This window comes from Sphaeramia orbicularis, chromosome 8, assembly GCF_902148855.1.
Source record: "Sphaeramia orbicularis chromosome 8, fSphaOr1.1, whole genome shotgun sequence".
Lineage (NCBI taxonomy): Eukaryota > Metazoa > Chordata > Actinopteri > Kurtiformes > Apogonidae > Sphaeramia > Sphaeramia orbicularis.
The window spans coordinates 9,465,004-9,482,778 of record NC_043964.1 but is presented as its reverse complement, the minus strand read 5'-3'; positions in this window follow the sequence as shown (position 1 = coordinate 9,482,778).

Here is a 17,775-nt window from a genome sequence, read left to right as displayed (position 1 = left end):
TCAGTAAGTAACGCTACGATCTATGACGTTCAAATCCCAGCAGGAACACAAGCATTTTTTTAAAAACATTTTACATGTTCAAACAGGGGGCACGGTGCCAAGGACACCGATAGATAAATCCACAATCGATAAAGAATTCTACCTAGTCATAGAAACGTTAGCTACCTTGTCATTGCTGATCACAGGGATAATGCTAACTAGCTTCTGTAAAGCAGGGTTAGGGTTAGTAAAGAACATAAGTCCATGTGGACAATGGACTGTCTTCTACCATCTTCACCCATTGGCTGAACACCAACCGGAAATAGAACTTTAGAGACGCATTTTTGATTCCCTAAAGCAACATATGATGTTCATCACCAATTTTCATCAAATCTGTAAAACTCGAGGCATTAGCCTAAGTATCACGAATCCGCTAGTCTTTCCGTGATTAGGCACCTGAAACTCTTTTCCCTCAAGGTGAACAACTTTGAAGTGTACTCCATTACTTTCTTTTATCTTTTTTATCTTTATTGATTTATCTTGTCTCTTAGCTGTCTCAAGTCTCTCTCTTTAATTAATGTGCTGTAATATATTGTTTTTTTCGGGTGCCTATTGTCATCAGGCCGGGGACTACAGCTTTTTACTGCTATTCATACAGTTAATTAACTGGGATTTTCCATGTTACAATAAATTAATAAACTGAACTACAAGCAGTTTGTTTATTTACATATCAAACCGAAACCATCACTCGGGCGTTTTCCGCAGCAATAAACACGGAAACGGTTTTATTGCTTCTTGCTGCTGCGTGGAATTCCGAAAAAGGCCCGAGTGGTGGTTTGGTTTCGGTTTGGTATGTAAACAAATGGACTGCTTGAAATGGAGTACACTTTGAAGTTGTTCACCGTGAGGTAAGTAATTCAGGTGCGTAATCACGGAAAGACTAACGGATTCGTGATACTTAGGCTATCACTCCAGTTTTACAGATTTCATGAGAAATTGGTAAAGACAGTGATATGCCGCTTTAAGGTCTCTTGGTCTTGCTGTTTTTTTGTTTGTTTTTTTTTCATCTGAGCAATTGAATTATTGGCACTATTGAACATGCACCTAGTAAAATATGACTGAAAAATGATTACACTACTGGGTTATAGCAAAAAGTAATCTGTTACTGTAATGCATTACTTTTTAACTCCCAACACCGTACATCACTGATCTTGACAGAGACGTGTCGTAAAGGTGCTTTCATTTCGTCCACGTCTTTAAAAACTACTGAGGCTGCATTAAACAGGACTTCTGATCTGAATTCAGATAATGTTCACAAACAGTGCACTGAAAGCAGAATAGATCTGATGCTTAATTATCGCACCAATGCTGTCATAGCGTGTTTGTGAGAGCGTATCCTATATTCTATTTGTCCTCCTTTATTAATGCAGATGTGAGCTTTTCCTTGTGCAGTGTTGACTTTTACAAATCAATGGGACTATATTTTTAAATACCCTGCCTCAAGGGGGGTTTGTCTTGAGAGATCTGTTCATTTAGCACCAGCAGAACATGGGCACGAACAGTAACAGTAATAGGAAGTCAGTGCAGGTCCCCAAATGACTGAGGATCCACCTCAGAAATGTGTAGCAGGAAGAGGAAAATTTAAGATCTTGTCAGGATTTTTCCCCCTCACCTTTGCTGTCTTTCATCTTCTTCCCTTTTTCTTATCTCTTTGTGGCTGAGTGCATTTCTCTCACCTCGCTCTCTGTCTGTGTTCTATTCTCACGAATTGCGTTGCTTTTACTGAATGTCTTCTGGTTAAATGTTGAGAAAGGCATTGTGTGCTGCTGTCAGTCAAGTAGATTACAGCTCTTGGGGATTCTTATTGCTCATCCCCCAAAAATAAATAGATGGCTCCCGACTTCGCTGGCCAGATATATCTGAAGATGTCTGTTTTTCTTCAATTTTCTGAGGTTGACGTACAGAAAAGTCAACATGAGAGCCAGAAGTGGTAAACTCACTCTAAATTTGAGTCGCTGAAGTTACCAGCAAATCATTTCACACTTGTAGTTCTGTACAAGTTGAAAAGCTTTGATTGATCCAAGACTAGGGGTGTAAGAAAATATCGGTTCCGCAATATATCAAGATATTTCACATCGTGATACTGTATCAATACTAAAAAGTATTGTATTGATAATTACCTCCACCAAGTGAAATGGTGGAGGTTATGTTTCCATCAGGGTTTGTCTGTTTGCAAGGTAACTCAAAAAGTTATGGATGCATTTGGATTAAATTTTCACGAAATGTTGATACTGGCACAAGGAACAAATGATTAAATTTTGCTGGTGATGCGGGGGGGGGGGGGGGGGGGGCAGATCTGTCTTGGCAGACGTCTGTGCTTTTCTTGTTTATTTTGTTGCTTAACTTTCAAATATTTGTTGATTTTGTCGCATATTTAGTTCATTTTGTTGCTTATCTTGCAAATTTTTGTTGATTTTCTTGTATATTTAATATGTTTTAGTTCATATTGTTGCTTGTCTGGCAAATTTATAAAAATAATTTATAAAAAATAATGACATAATTCAACTTATGGATGTTGGATTTATTTTATTTGCATTGACTATCAGGTAAACTGTTTACTGTAATAACTGTAATGGCAACGTATCTGATGTAAGCAGATGTTTCAAGAAAGGGGCAGGTATTATAAGTTTTCTTCATCCTGCTCCTTTCCAATCATTTAGATTAGAATGAATGAATGAATGAATGAATGAATGAAAATGAAATTTCTAGTTGATTTTGTCGCATGTTTCATTTGTTTTAGTTCATTTTGTTGTTTATCTTGTACATTTTTTTTCAAAATTTTGTCTGATATTTAGTTTGTTTTAGTTCATTTTGTTGCTTATCTTGCACTTTTTTGTTGATTTTGTCGTATATTTGGTTTGTTTTAGTTCATTTTGTTGCATATCTTGTTGATTTCGTTTATTTTGTTCGTTTTTTTTATCCATTTTGTTTCTTGCTCTGTATTTGTTAATTGTATTGTTAACACTAAAGTCTTTAAGCATCTAAAATCTCTGCTTCGTGTTGGTTTTAGACTCTTCTCGTTTGACTTTGTGCGGGGGGGGGGCTGATCTGTCTTGGCAGATTCATAATATCACATTGTTCCAGAATATGTTTCCACTAAGTGACTAACGTTCATACTTTCCCAGGTATTTTGCAGCTGGCTAGCTTGACAACCGTCGACAACAGATGCCGCTAGAAACTGTCACGAGACTATCTGTGAAAGCCCATTAGTGATTAAAATAGATAAAATAAAAGCGTGGCAAGACTCAACAAAAAGGTGTGTTTGAGAACTACATGCGGGTCGCACAAACACTAAACTTTGATGTCAAGTAGGGGGCCGCAAAATATTATCCCACAAGGTGGATTTAGCCCCTGGGCCATGAGTTTGAGACCCCTGCTGTGAATAAATAGACTCAATTCATACTGTATATCCAGGGTGCGATTTGTCAAAAAAAAAAAAAAAAAAAAAAAAGGGGGGGGGCAGCAGTTAAGGGTGCAGTCCATAACTAACGGAACTAACGTTGGCGTGAAATGAAACTGAAACTTTACGTACTTCAACGTCTGACTCCCTGGTTCTATTCCTCTATTACACTGGTCAACAACAAATGTATTGTTTCAGTTTTTTGAGCTGATTTAGGATCATTTTGGTGTGCTGAATCCAAAAATCACATTAATTTTGCTCAATCAGGTCAACTTTCTGAACTATGCTATATATTGGCTTTTTAACATTTTTGCTTACATTTATGGGCATTTTCACATCATATTATACAAAATTCTTTCATATTTCTTGCAATAAACGAGTTCTGAAGATTTTACTTTTGCCAATTTATGATTAACGTTTTTTTTAATATTACAGGTGAATGAAATGGCTTCGACTAGAAGATCTTACAAAATAAGCCTGATGTATTCTGCTACATCTGCGGTGAATACACCATTGTACCTAACAGGAATCAAGTCACAAGTTTCATAAAGTGTGCTTACCAATCTTATTTTGGTATTAATTATTATATTTTGTGAAAAGATCAAATTTTTCCAAATCAAATTAGCAAAAAAACCTGACCTGATTGAGAAAAACAGATGTCATTTTTGGATTTAGCGGTGCAAAACGGTCCTAATTCAGTTGAAAAAACCTAGACAACTTGCAAAAAACATTTTTTTGCAACCCAGTGTTATACAGCAGAGCTTACATGAAATTTTCACAGCTTCTATCCTGTATCCACTGGACCCCCTCCACAAATGCGGGGCCCCATGAATTTGTCACATTTACCCCCCCTTTACAGCGCCCCAGTGCATGGGGACGTTCGCCAATTCTGAGGCTGCTGACAGTTCGGTTCAGGTGAACGTTAGTGCCAGTAATGTAGGATATAGGTGGAAGAAAACTGGCACAACCTGCCTGTTATTTACACTGGGATGGTGTGCAGTCACCCCCCCCCCCCCCCCACCCACCAAGGAGGAAATTCATTGAGCAGAAGTAGGGTTGATCCCCCCATACCCCCCAACAAATCGCAGTCTGCATATCTTTACAGTCTAATGTACTGGTATCTTTGGCATAACTTCATATACATTTTTTTTTTTTTATTCTCAATGCTGAAATGCTAGTTTTACACTGAACAAAAATATAAATGCACCACTTTTGTTTTTGCTCCCATTTTTCGTGAGCTGAACTCAAAGATCTAAAACTTTTTCTATGTACACAAAAGGCCTATTTCTCTCAAATATTGTTCATAAATTTGTCTAAATCTGTGTTAGTGAGCACTTCTCCTTTGTCCTTTGCTGAGATAATCCATCCACCTCACAGGTGTGGCAGCTCCAGATGCTGATTAGACAGCAGGATTATTGCACAGCTGTGATTTAGGCTGGCCACAATAAAAGGCCACTCTAAAATGTGCACTTTTACTGTATTGGGTGGTCCAGGGGGGTCAGAAAACCAGTCAGTATTTGGTGTGACCACCATTTTCCTCGCACAGTCTTCTTCATGAATTCTCTGAAACAGCTTTGGAGATGGCTTATGGTAGAGGAAATGAACATTCAATTCACAGGCAAAAGCTCTGGTGGAGATTCCTGAAGTCAGCATGACCGATTGCATATTCCCTCAAAACTTGTGACATCTGTGGTATTGTGCTGTGTGATAAAACTGCACATTTTGGAGTGGCCTTTTATTGTGGCCAGCCTAAGGCACACCTGTGCAAAAATCCTGCTGTCTAATCAGCATGTTAATATGCCACACCTGTGAGGTGGATGGATTATCTCAGCAAAGAAGAAGTGTTCACTAACACAAATTTAGACAGATTTGTGAACAATATTTGAGAGAAATAAACCTTGTGTGTACACAGAAAAAGTTTTAGATCTTTGAGTTCAGCTCATGACAAATGGGAGCAAAAACAAAAGTGGTGCATTTTTATTTTTGTTCTGTGGAGATTATTTTTTAATATTTGAAAGTAGAAATACAATATATAGCCCCTTTAATAGTCTGGACTTCCAATTTCGAACATTGCATATTCTTTGAAGTACAGCTGCAGCCAGTACAGTATTTGTTATGATATGAGGCAAGTAAAAAAAAAAAAAAAGTCCAATGGTGTGTGTCCAATCTGATCTGAGCGATGGTAGAGGTGGGTTAGTCTGTGGTCCGTCTCACTTTGCCCTCCTGCTGTGTGCTAGTTTTTGAGATTCTGGTGATGTGTAGGTGAGACTGGCTGAAGATGGGCATGGACAGCTGGGAAGGTTGTAGTTTGGGAAGATGGGAGGCAATGAGTTTTTTGTTGAAATTGGATTTTATTTTTGTCCACTTTGAGACCTCCATCTTATCCAGCAACCCAGTCCTCCCACTCAATTTCCATCTCACCGTGTGAAAATTGGAGCGATATAAAGATGTGAGCAAAAGATAGAGAGGACTGTCAGCGATGGTAAAAGGAGGGCACGGGAATGGCGAAAGATGCAGACGGTGAGATAGAAGGAAGGGAGAGAGAGAGGGAGATGGAAGGGGGACAAGGCGGCGGCGCACAGATTTGGACATTTCCAGAGCACAGCAGCAAATGTCTTGACCAGATGTGGCACGATAGCTTTTACTCATGTGAAGAAACAAATTGTGTAGTGACAAAAAACAACAGTAAATTATTTCTTTTTAGCTGTGTTTTTTCTCTCTATTTTCAGAGTTTAAATAAAACGAACAATTTGGATAGAATCATGTGGAGGAAAATATGAAAGAGATCATGTCAGTCAGGGACATTTGGATCCAGTCCTGCATCAGTTTGTGGAGGTTTCCAAAAAGATAAGGATGCAGAGTGAAATGTGAATAAAAACAGACTGCAGAATGATTTACAGATTTCATAAACTCATACTGTATCCACCAGTGTTGTGCAAGATAGTTCCAAACTGTAATACATTACAGATTACTTGTCACTATTTATTTATTTATTTATTATTTGTTATTATTATTTATTTATTATTATTCCTATTCAAAAAGGCTTTTTAGTCTCCCACCTGACCCAGGGCCACTACAAACTGATTACACTCTATGTATTCATCATAAAGTACTCCACCCCCCCCACCCCACCCCAGTCTCTCTATATCTCTATCGCTCTCTCTTTTCTCCTCCTTTACTCTCTCTCTCTCTCTTTAACCCCAACTGGTCAAGGCAGACAGCCATCCTTCAGGAGTCTGGGTCTGCTCGAGGTTTCTGCTGTTAAAGGGAAGTTTTTCCTCGCCACTGTCACCAATCACACGTCTTTGCTCCTGAAGGATTCTGTTGGGTCTCTGTAAACTTAATGACCTCCGCCAAGGAGGTTATGTTTTTACCAGGCTTTGTTTGTTTGTCTGTCTGTTTGTCTGTCTGTTAGTGTGCAACATAACTCAAAAAGTTATGGACAGATTTTGATGAAATTTTCAGGGTTTGTTGGAAATGGGGTAAGGAAGAAATGATTAAATTTTGGTGGTGATCGGGGGGGGGGGGGCCCACGGGGGGGCCCATTTCCAACAAACCCTGAAAATTTCATCAAATCTGTCCATAACTTTTGAGTTATGTTGCACACTAACGGACAGACAAACAGACAGACAAACAAACAAACAAACAAACAAACAAACAAACAAACCCTGGCAAAAACATAACCTCCTTGGCGTGGGGGGGCCCACCGGGTGGGGGGGGGGGGGGGGGGGGGGGGGGGGGGGGGGGGCACTGATCAGCCATGGCAGAGGTCTGCGCTCTCCGAGTGCTTCTAGTTTGATTCTGATTTGAATTGATAAAGCACTTTGTGACTGTCTGTGAAAAGTGCTCTATAAATAAAATTTACTTACTTACTTACTTACTTATTATTACCTCCGCCAAGGAGGTTATGTTTTTGCCAGGGTTTGTTTGTCTGTCTGTCTGTTTGTTTGTCTGTCCGTTACTGTGCAACATAACTCAAAAAGTTATGGACAGATTTTGATGAAATTTTCAGGGTTTGTTGGAAATGGGGTAAGGAAGAAATGATTAAATTTTGGTGGTGATCGGGGGTGGGGGGGCCCACGGGGGGGGGGGCACTGATCAGCCTTGGCGGAGGTCTGCGCTCTCCGAGTGCTTCTAGTTACCTATTATTATTACCAGGAGGAATTGTGATCACTTTGCTTTAGGGTTGGGAATCTTAGTTGTAAGGCCGATACGATACGCATCTCGATACAGCATCTCCAATCCGATATATTAAAGATACGTGTATGGCATCTCACGACGTGATGCGATATGATTCACACCCAAATCATGATACAGAACAATTAAGCACATTCTGATTGAACACATTTAATCTGGTAAAAACAAAAAATGCAGTGCAATTCAATGAGCTTGATTATTTATTTATTAAATAAGACCATGACTTTTTACAAAGTGGCTTTAGTTCAGTTTCAGAACACGTGCCTCACATTCAGTCAGTGAAAAAGTTAGGACTTTGTTTCCAAAGTCGTTTCTCTGTATGTTTCTAATATTCAACTTCTTGCTCCCTCGCAGAATCAATTTGTAATGTAATGTATCTGTAATGTAGGTAAAACAGAAAAAGGTTCTGTCACTGTAAGAGACACCTGCACAAGGTATTCTGGGATGCGCTGTTGGATATGTATGACTGTTTAAGGAAATATCTCCGCTATGTACGGCAGTATTAAATGCAGTTCATATAGTAAAAAGTACACGTTCATAAACCACATGTCGTCTCCTCCCTTCTAAGTCTGTCAGACTCACGTACAGACTTTACAGTATTCATCTGCGGCGCTAATGCCACAGTCCATCCACGGAGCTCAGACTGTTAGTGTACAGCAGGGGTGTCAAACATGCAGCCCAGGGGCCAAATGTGGCCCCCCAAAGGGTCCAGTTCGGCCCCTAGGATGTTTTTGCCAAGTGCAAAAATTCCACAGTCTTGAGTTGAATTAAGCAAAAACAATTTAGCTTGAATTAAGGAAAAAATCTTGAATTAAGCAAAAAAAAAAAAAAACTTCAATTAAGTAAAAAAAAATCTTCAATTAAGCCAAAAAAAATCTCAAATTTATGTTTATGTTTATGTTTACGCATTTGGCAGACGCTTTTTTCCAAAGCGACTTACAGGGGAAAACCAATTAAATCACTCAATCAATCAAATTTTATTTATATAGCGCCAGATCACAAAAAAGTTATCTCTTGACATTTTATATATAGAGTTGGTCAAAACCAGACTCTAAGTCAATTCTACAGAAACCCAACAGAATCCTCCTGGAGCAAACACTTGTGACTGGTGACAGTGGAAGGAAAAACTTCCCTTTAACAGCAGAAACCTTGAGCAGACCCAGACTCCTGGAGGATGGACGTCTGCCTTGACCAGTTGGGGTTAAAGAGAGAGAGTAGAGAAGGGGAAAAAGAGAGAGCGACAGAGATAGGGACTGGGGGAGAGGGGGAGAAGGGGGGAGTAGGGGGAGACACATGGAGGCGGTTGAGGATAAGTGAGTGGTGATGATGAGGGCAGGGAAGAGGCCGGACCACCGCAGCAGGTCCAGAGATAATCGTGAAAGAATCTGTGGTTATCCTGGGAAAAACCTTATTCGAATATTTAAAATGGAATGTTTGAAAGTGCTAGGACAGGAGGTGCTCTCGGAAGAGCTGGGTCTTCAGGAGCTTCTTGAAGATAGGCAGGGATGACTCTGTTCTTGTAGCACTTGGTAGAGCGTTCCACCAACGTGGAACGACCCATGAAAAGAGCCTGGATTGTCTTGTACAAGGTCTGGGGACCACCAGACTACGTTCCCCAGACGAGCGGAGTGGTCGTGGGGCGACATAAGCTTTTATTAGTGCACCTAAGTAGACAGGAGCAGACCCACGGAGAATTTTGTAGGCTAGGATTAAAGATTTGAATTTGATGCGGGCAGCTATGGGTAGCCAGTGTAACTCAATGAGTAAGGGGGTGACATGTGCCCTTTTAGGCTGATTGAAGACCAGACGCGCTGCTGCATTCTGGACCATCTGTAGTGGTTTGACAACACAAGCTGGGAGGCCCGTTAGAAGAGCATTGCAGTCGTCAAGACGGGAGATAACCATAGTCTGCACCAGGAGCTGGGTGGCCTGTTCGGTTAGGTATGGCCTGATCTTTCTTAGGTTGAACAGAGTGAAACGGCATGATCGGGTGACAGAGGCAACGTGATCCGTGAAGGTCAACTGATTATCAATCATGACTCCCAAGTTACGTACTACACTGGTAGGAGCCAGAGGTATGGAGTCAATAGTGATGGAGATGTCCTGCTGTATGGTTGGCTTAGCTGGGAAGACCAGCAGTTCAGTTTTGGACAGGTTCAGCTGAAGGTGATGGGCTTTCATCCATGCAGATATGTCAGAGAGACAATCTGAGATCCGCACTGAGACTGTGGAGTCATCAGGTGGGAATGACAGATAGAGCTGGGTATCATCAATCAATCAATCAATTTAGCAAAAAATCTTGAATTAAGTAAAAAAAAAAATCTTCAATTAAGTAAAAAAAATCTTCAATTAAGCCAAAAAAAATCTCAAATTTAGCAAAAAATCTTGAATTAAGCAAAAAAAAAAAAATTCTTCAAATAAGTAAAAAAAAAAAAAAAAAAATCTTCAATTAAACCAAAAAAATCTTGAATTAATTTTTTAAAAAATCTTGAATTAAGCCAAAAAAAATCTTCAATTAAGTAAAAAAAACTGTATTAAGCCAAAAAAAAAAATCTAGAATCAACAACTTATTTTTTTTTCTTTGTTTTAGTGCAAAACATAACATTAAATTATGAAAATATTTACATTTACAAACTATCCTGTAACACTAAAACGTGAATAACCTGAACAAATATGAACAACCTGAAATGTCTAAAGAAAATTAAGCACAATTTAACAATTTTTCTGCCTGTTCCTCAGTGTTTAGTGTCTTTGTAGATCTGATCCATAATGTACATGGACAAATGAGAAGTTGAGGAATAATACTGTTAAAATTGCACTAAATTTTCTTACGTTTTTTAATTTAAATTTCAGTTTTTTCAGTTTTTTGTTTTTTTTTGTTTTTTTTTTTAGATAGTTTATAAAAGTAAGTATTTTCATAATTTAATGTTTTGTTTTGTTTTTTTTTTTACACTAAAACAAAGAAAAATTTGGAGTTGTCATTATTTCTAGGTTATTCTGTTATTATTTTTCTGGTCCGGCCCACTGCAGATCAAATTTAGCTGAATATGACTCTTGAACTAAAATGCGTTTGACACCCCTGCATTACACATTTTCCCAACATATATATTGAATCTTTAAACTGAGGAAATCAGGCTTTTTGGGTGAGTGGGGACAGGGCTGTGTTTACCCCTCACCTTTTAACAACAGCCTGTAAACATCTGTGATCTGAGGAGAGCAGATGATGGAGTTTTAGGAGTGTAGTGTCGTCCCACTCTTGTCTGATATAAGATTCTAGCTGCGCAACAGGCCTGGGTGTCTTTTGTCGTATTTTTCCTTTCATGATGCACCAAATGTTTGCAGTTTTGTGAAAGGTCTGGAGTGCAGGCCGACCAGTTCAGGACCTGGACTCTTCTACCACGAACCCATGCTGATGGAATAGATGCAGGATGTGATTCAGCAACAAAAACTAAAACAAACACCATCCAGGAGTATTGAGTGGCTACAATTCTACATCAGACACAATAGTTTTATTTAGAGCAAGGGTGTTAAAATCATTTTAGTTAGGGATCATATTCGGCTAAATTTGATCTGCAGTGGGCCGGACCACAAAAATAATAACAGAATAACCTAGAAATAATGACAACTCCACATTTTTTGTCTTTGTTTTAGTGTAAAAAACCCGTTAAATTATGAAAATACTTACTTTTATAAACTATCCAAAAAAAAAAAATCCTAAAAAACTGATATTTAAATGAAAAAACGTGAGAAAATTTAGTGCAATTTTCACAATATTATTCCTCAACTTCTCATTTGTCCATGTGCATTATGGGTCAGATCTACAAAGACACTAAACACTGAGGAACAGGCAGAAAAATTATTAAAATTGTGCTTAATTTTCTTCAGACATTTCAGGTTGTTCATATTTGTTCAGGTTATTCACATTTTAGTGTTACAGGATAGTTTGTAAATGTAAATATTTTCATAATTTAATGTTATTTATTGCACTAAAACAAAGAAAAATAATTAAGTTGTTTATTCTAGATTTTTTTTATTTAACTGAAGATTTTTTTTTTTGGCTTAATTCAAGATTTTTTTTATCTTGATTGAAGTTTTTTTTTTGGTGTAATTCAAGATTTTTTGCTAAATTTGAGATTTTTTTTTTTTTTTTTTTTGGCTTAATCGAATAATTTCTTACTTAATTGAAGATTTTTTTTTTTGGCTCAATTCAAGATTTTTTTACTCAATGGAAGATTTTTTTTTTTTTTTTGGCTTAATTCAAGATTTTATTTTTTTTTATCTTGATTGAAGATTTTTTTTGGCGTAATTCAAGATTTTTTGCTAAATTTGAGATTTTTTTTTGTTTTGGCTTAATCGAATAATTTTTTACTTAACTGAAGAATTTTTTTGGCTCAATTCAAGATTTTTTTTACTTAATTGAAGATTTTTTTTTTTTTTTTGGCTTAATTCAAGATTTTTTATTTTTTATCTTGATTGAAGATTTTTTTTTGGCTTAATTGAAGATTTTTTTTGGGCTTAATTCAAGATTTTTTTATCTTGATTGAAGATTTTTTTTGGCGTAATTCAAGATTTTTTGCTAAATTTGAGATTTTTTTTTTTTTTGGCTTAATCGAATAATTTTTTACTTAATTGAAGTTTTTTTTTTTGGGCTCAATTCAAGACTTTTTTACTTAATTGAATTTTTTTTTTTTTGGCTTAATTCAAGATTTTTTTTTGTTTAATTCAAGATTTTTTTTTTTTATCTTGATTGAAGATTTTTTTTTTTTTGCTTGATTCAAGATTTTTTGCAAAATTTGAGATTTTTTTTTTTTTTTCTTAATTAAAGAATTTTTTAATTGAAGATTTGTTTTGGGCTTAATTCAAGATTTTTTTTTTTTATCTTGATGGAAGATTTTTTTTTTGGCTTAATTCAAGGTTTTTTGCTAAATTTGAGATTTTTTTTTTACTTAATTGAAGATTTTTGGAGGGGGGGGGCTTAATTCAAGATATTTTCCTTAATTCAAGCTAAAAATTTTTTGCTTAATTCAACTCAAGACTGTGGAATTTTTGCACTTGGCAAAAACATCCCAGGGGCTGAACTGGACCCTTTGGCGGGCCGGATTTGGCCCCCGGGCCGCATGTTTGACACCTCTGATTTAGAATATTCAAAATGTCACCTATGTTGTTTGGCGAAGAAACTATTATATATGAGTTCAGGACCTTTTGAAATCATTGTATTTTGGTTTTATTTATATTTCAAACAGCATCCCAACGTTTTACACCCCCCCCCAAAGGGTATTGTTTTTGGTTTGTTTGGTGACACTTTAGCAGCATTTATATCAGACTGGGTTTATAGATTGCCAGTGACTCAGAATAGATGTGTTTACATTTTGGGAAAAGTAGGTCAAAGTTCAAATTTTTAATGAGTTTTTAATATCTCTTTTTTTTTCCTCATTTACTTATAATGGCTGAAATTTGTCTATGCTGTCTATGTCTATGCTGACATCAGCACATGCACAGACATGATGACATCAGCTGGACCGATGCCAAAATAAACTACAATAAGTGTGAGGGGTGGGGCTTGTTGTGTTTGGAACTACTTGTTTAGAATTGGGGTGAAAATAATATTTTTTGGCCACATTGTTCATGACTGAAAGAGCTCATCCATCCTTCCATCCTTCCTTCCTTCCATCCATCCAACCAACCGTCTGTCCGTCCATCCATCCAGCCTTCCTTCCATCCTTCCTTCCTTCCTTCCTTCCTTCCATCCATCTATCCAACCTTCTTTCCGTTCATCCATCCATCCATCCATTCTTCCTTCCTTCCTTCCTTCCATCCATCCATTCTTCCCTCCTTCCTTCCTTCCTTCCTTCCTTCCTTCCTTCCATCCATCCATCCATCCATCCATCCATCCATCCAACCAACCAACCAACCAACCAACCTTCTTTCCATCCAACCGACCAACCATCCATCCATCCATCCATCCAACTAACCAACCGTCCGTCCGTCCATTCGTCCGTCCATCCGTCCGTCCACCCACCCATTCTTCCTTCCTTCCTTCCATCCATCCATCCATCCATCCATCCATCCATTCTTCCTTCCTTCCTTCCATCCATCCATCCATTCTTCCTTCCTTCCTTCCTTCCATCCATCCATCCATCCAACCAACCAACCAACCAACCAACCAACCAACCAACCTTCTTTCCATCCAACCGACCATCCATCCATCCATCCATCCAACCAACCAACCGTCCGTCCGTCCATCCGTCTGTCCACCCACCCACCCATCCATTCTTCCTTCCTTCCTTCCATCCATCCATCCATCCATCCAACCAACCAACCTTCTTTCCATCCAACCAACCAACCATCCATCCATCCAACCAACCAACCAACCAACCAACCTTCTTTCCATCCAGCCAACCAACCATCCATCCAACCAACCAACCAACCAACCAACCAACCAACCAACCAACCAACCAACCAACCGTCTGTCCGTCCGTCTGTCCACCCACCCACCCACCCTTCCATCCACCCATCCATCCACCCATCCATCCATCAGCAGCAGTCTAAGCAGTAAATCCCAGACCTCCCCCTCTCCCACCTCCTCCTTTAGCTCCTCCGGGGCACCGAGGCATTCCAAGACCAGCTGAGAGTTCTAATCCCACATCACCATGGATGCCTGTACCTCTGTGGCTGGCTTCTATCAGTGTGGAGGAGCGCTGACTCTGCTGTGGACCCCGCTCAGTTGAACGGACTAAGCAAAGTTCCAGTCACCCTTCAAAGGAAACCCATTTCTGCTCCTTAAATCTGCAACCATTTTTTGATTAGTTTATCCACTTAGCTTAAAAAAAAATAAAACTTGGACTATTTGCACTACAATAATATATACATATATTTTTACATCCCTGTACATATCCAGTCAATGTATAAAAAATCCAATTTGTACATATTACATTATAAATCCACTGTAAATCTCAACCCATTGTTGTCCTTGTCTCTAGTCGAATGTTTGTCTGTATTAATTCTAGGTCAGCATGTGATTGGGTTCATGTTGTCTGGGTTCATGTTGGAACTGTATGTTGTGAGCGATGTAAAACCGAAGCCAGATTCCTTGTATATTCACATACTTGGCCAATAAAGCTGATTCTGATTCTGAATCTTTATTCCCAGTAAGACTCCCCCAGCCGGCATGTCCACGTGGGCCCCAGAAGGGTTACAGTTGGGCTGCATTTAAGGGTCCCATGTGGGTTTGTCCTCAGTTTCCATGGTGACCCCACATGTGTTTGCCCATATCAGAATCAGAATCAGAGATCTGAATATCTTATATTATTTATTCTTCACACTATTTATCCCACGATATTTATCTGTCATGTCATTTGCACTAGTTAAATTCTATGTTTTACAAATATCTTAGTTTGCAATACTTTTTTTATTTTTTAATGTAAATAACTGTTCCTTTTACTGATATGTGTTGTTGTTTTACTGATATTTGTTGTTGTTTTACTTATATTTGTTGTTGTTTTACTTATATTTGTTGTCTGTCTGTAAATTCTTGCACTGAACTGGAGAGCTTTGCCTCACTTTTGCTGTACTGGGTACAATGACAATAAAGAGATTCTGATTCTGATTTTGATTCTGATATGGGCAAACACATGTGGGTAGTGATGGGAATCGATGAGAATTTAACGATTCCGATTCCATTATTGATTTTACTTATCGATCCGATTCCTTATCGATTCTCTTATCGATTTTCATAGGGTGAGGGAATGAAAGAGTACAAACAGGTGAGTTTGCATTAACTGTCTTTTCTATTTACATCTCTGCACAAAAATATACCATATACAGTATGTACAAATAATAACGGATGAAGCTGGGCCTGGTTTGGGGGGAGGGGCAGGGCGAGGCGGCAGCGGCGGTGGTGTGCAGTGAAAGTGAAACTAAAGATGCTTTACTAATTCCTCTATTGCCGCATTTCCACTACACGGAACCAGTTCGACTCGGCTCCTCTCCCATTGTTGTGCACCTCATTTCCTTTCTCCTACCTTCGGAAACTTATATTTGAGGGGGTACGACGTTTGTTGCCCGCACCGGAACCGGAACTGGGCCCGGATGACGGCCTGGTGTTCACTCTGCCGCGACATTCACAAGCACAGCTAAGTAGCGTACCAAATACGTGACATTCCTGTAAATGAATCCCATGCTGTGGACAAATGTTTGAACATATTGGAGGGATTCCACCCTTTACAAGAAATGGAAGCTTTTCAAGTGTTCCAGTGGACCTGGTGTCGTCTTTTTAGATCGTTTGTCCCTCAACACCATGTTGGCTACTTTCTGACCAAAACAATGCAGCGTATGCGTGACGTCATCGCGGATGCGCAACAAAGGCGGAATCGATAAGTAGAATCGTTAAGCAGGCAGGCAAACGATTCCAAGGAATCAAGCTACTGAGTTCTCAAAAAGAACCGGTTCTTGATTCCCATCCCTACATCTGGGGTCACCATGGAAACTGCAGACAAACCCACATGGGACCTTTATATTCAGCCCAGATGGAACCCCTCTGGGGCCCACGTGGACATGCTGGCTGGGGACTGATTGTTGAACCAAATATGAGGCTCAAATAGAAAATTATCCAAAAAATGTCCATGAAGGCTAAATACCGGGTCAACAGATTTACATTGTGTTAACCTGAGAAAACAACACATTCCACAAAGTGTGCCAATTATCAAAATGTATATCATAACACATCAGTGAAACTAATTAGTTTTGCAGTGCTCAACACAAGAAACCGAAAACAAACGACATCCCAAACATAATTTGATTAAGTTGAAAATATCACAACAGCTTCTGCTTGTTTAGACTCTTCGTTTGGAAGTGAATACAACATTCTGTTGAATGCCATGCTTATGGTGGCCCCAAGGTGCAACAGCCCAAAATATTATCCACTATAAGAAAAAAAGAGAACAGCCCAAAATATTATCCACTGTAAGAAAAAAAAAAGAGAACAGCCCAAAATATTATCCACTATAAGAAAAAAAGAGAACAGCCCAAAATATTATCCACTGTAAGAAAAAAAAAAAGAGAACAGCCCAAAATATTATCCACTATAAGAAAAAAAGAGAACAGCCCAAAATATTATCCACTGTAAGAAAAAAAAAGAGAACAGCCCAAAATATTATCCACTGTAAGAAAAAAAAGAGAACAGCCCAAAATATTATCCACTGTAAGAAAAAAAAAAGAGAACAGCCCAAAATATTATCCACTATAAGAAAAAAAGAGAACAGCCCAAAATATTATCCACTGTAAGAAAAAAAAAAGAGAACAGCCCAAAATATTATCCACTGTAATAAAAAAAGAGAATAGCCCAAAATACAATCAACTATAAAAAAAAAAGGAGAACAGCTCAAAATATTATCCACTATAAGAAAAAAAAGAGAACAGCCCAAAACAATTACCCACTATAAGAATAAAAAAAAGAGAACAGCCCAAAATATTATCCACTATAAGAAAAAAAAGAGAACAGCCCAAACATATATCCACTAGTAAGTATAAAAAAAAGAGAACAGCCCAAAATATTATCCACTATAAGAAAAAAAAGAGAACAGCCCAAAATATTATCCACTGTAAGAAAAAAAAAAAAGAGAACAGCCCAAAATATTATCCACTGTAATAAAAAAAGAGAATAGCTCAAAATACAATCAACTATAAAAAAAAAGGAGAACAGCTCAAAATATTATCCACTATAAGAAAAAAAAGAGAACAGCCCAAAACAATTACCCACTATAAGAATAAAAAAAAGAGAACAGCCCAAAATATTATCCACTATAAGAAAAAAAGAGAACAGCCCAAAACAATGACCCACTATAAGAATAAAAAAAAGAGAACAGCCCAAAATATTATCCACTATAAGAAAAAAAGAGAACAGCCCAAAATATTATCCACTGTAAGAAAAAAAAGAGAACAGCCCAAAATATTATCCACTATAAGAAAAAAAGAGAACAGCCCAAAATATTATCCACTGTAAGAAAAAAAAAGAGAACAGCCCAAAATATTATCCACTATAAGAAAAAAAGAGAACAGCCCAAAATATTATCCACTGTAAGAAAAAAAAAAAGAGAACAGCCCAAAATATTATCCACTGTAATAAAAAAAAGAGAATAGCC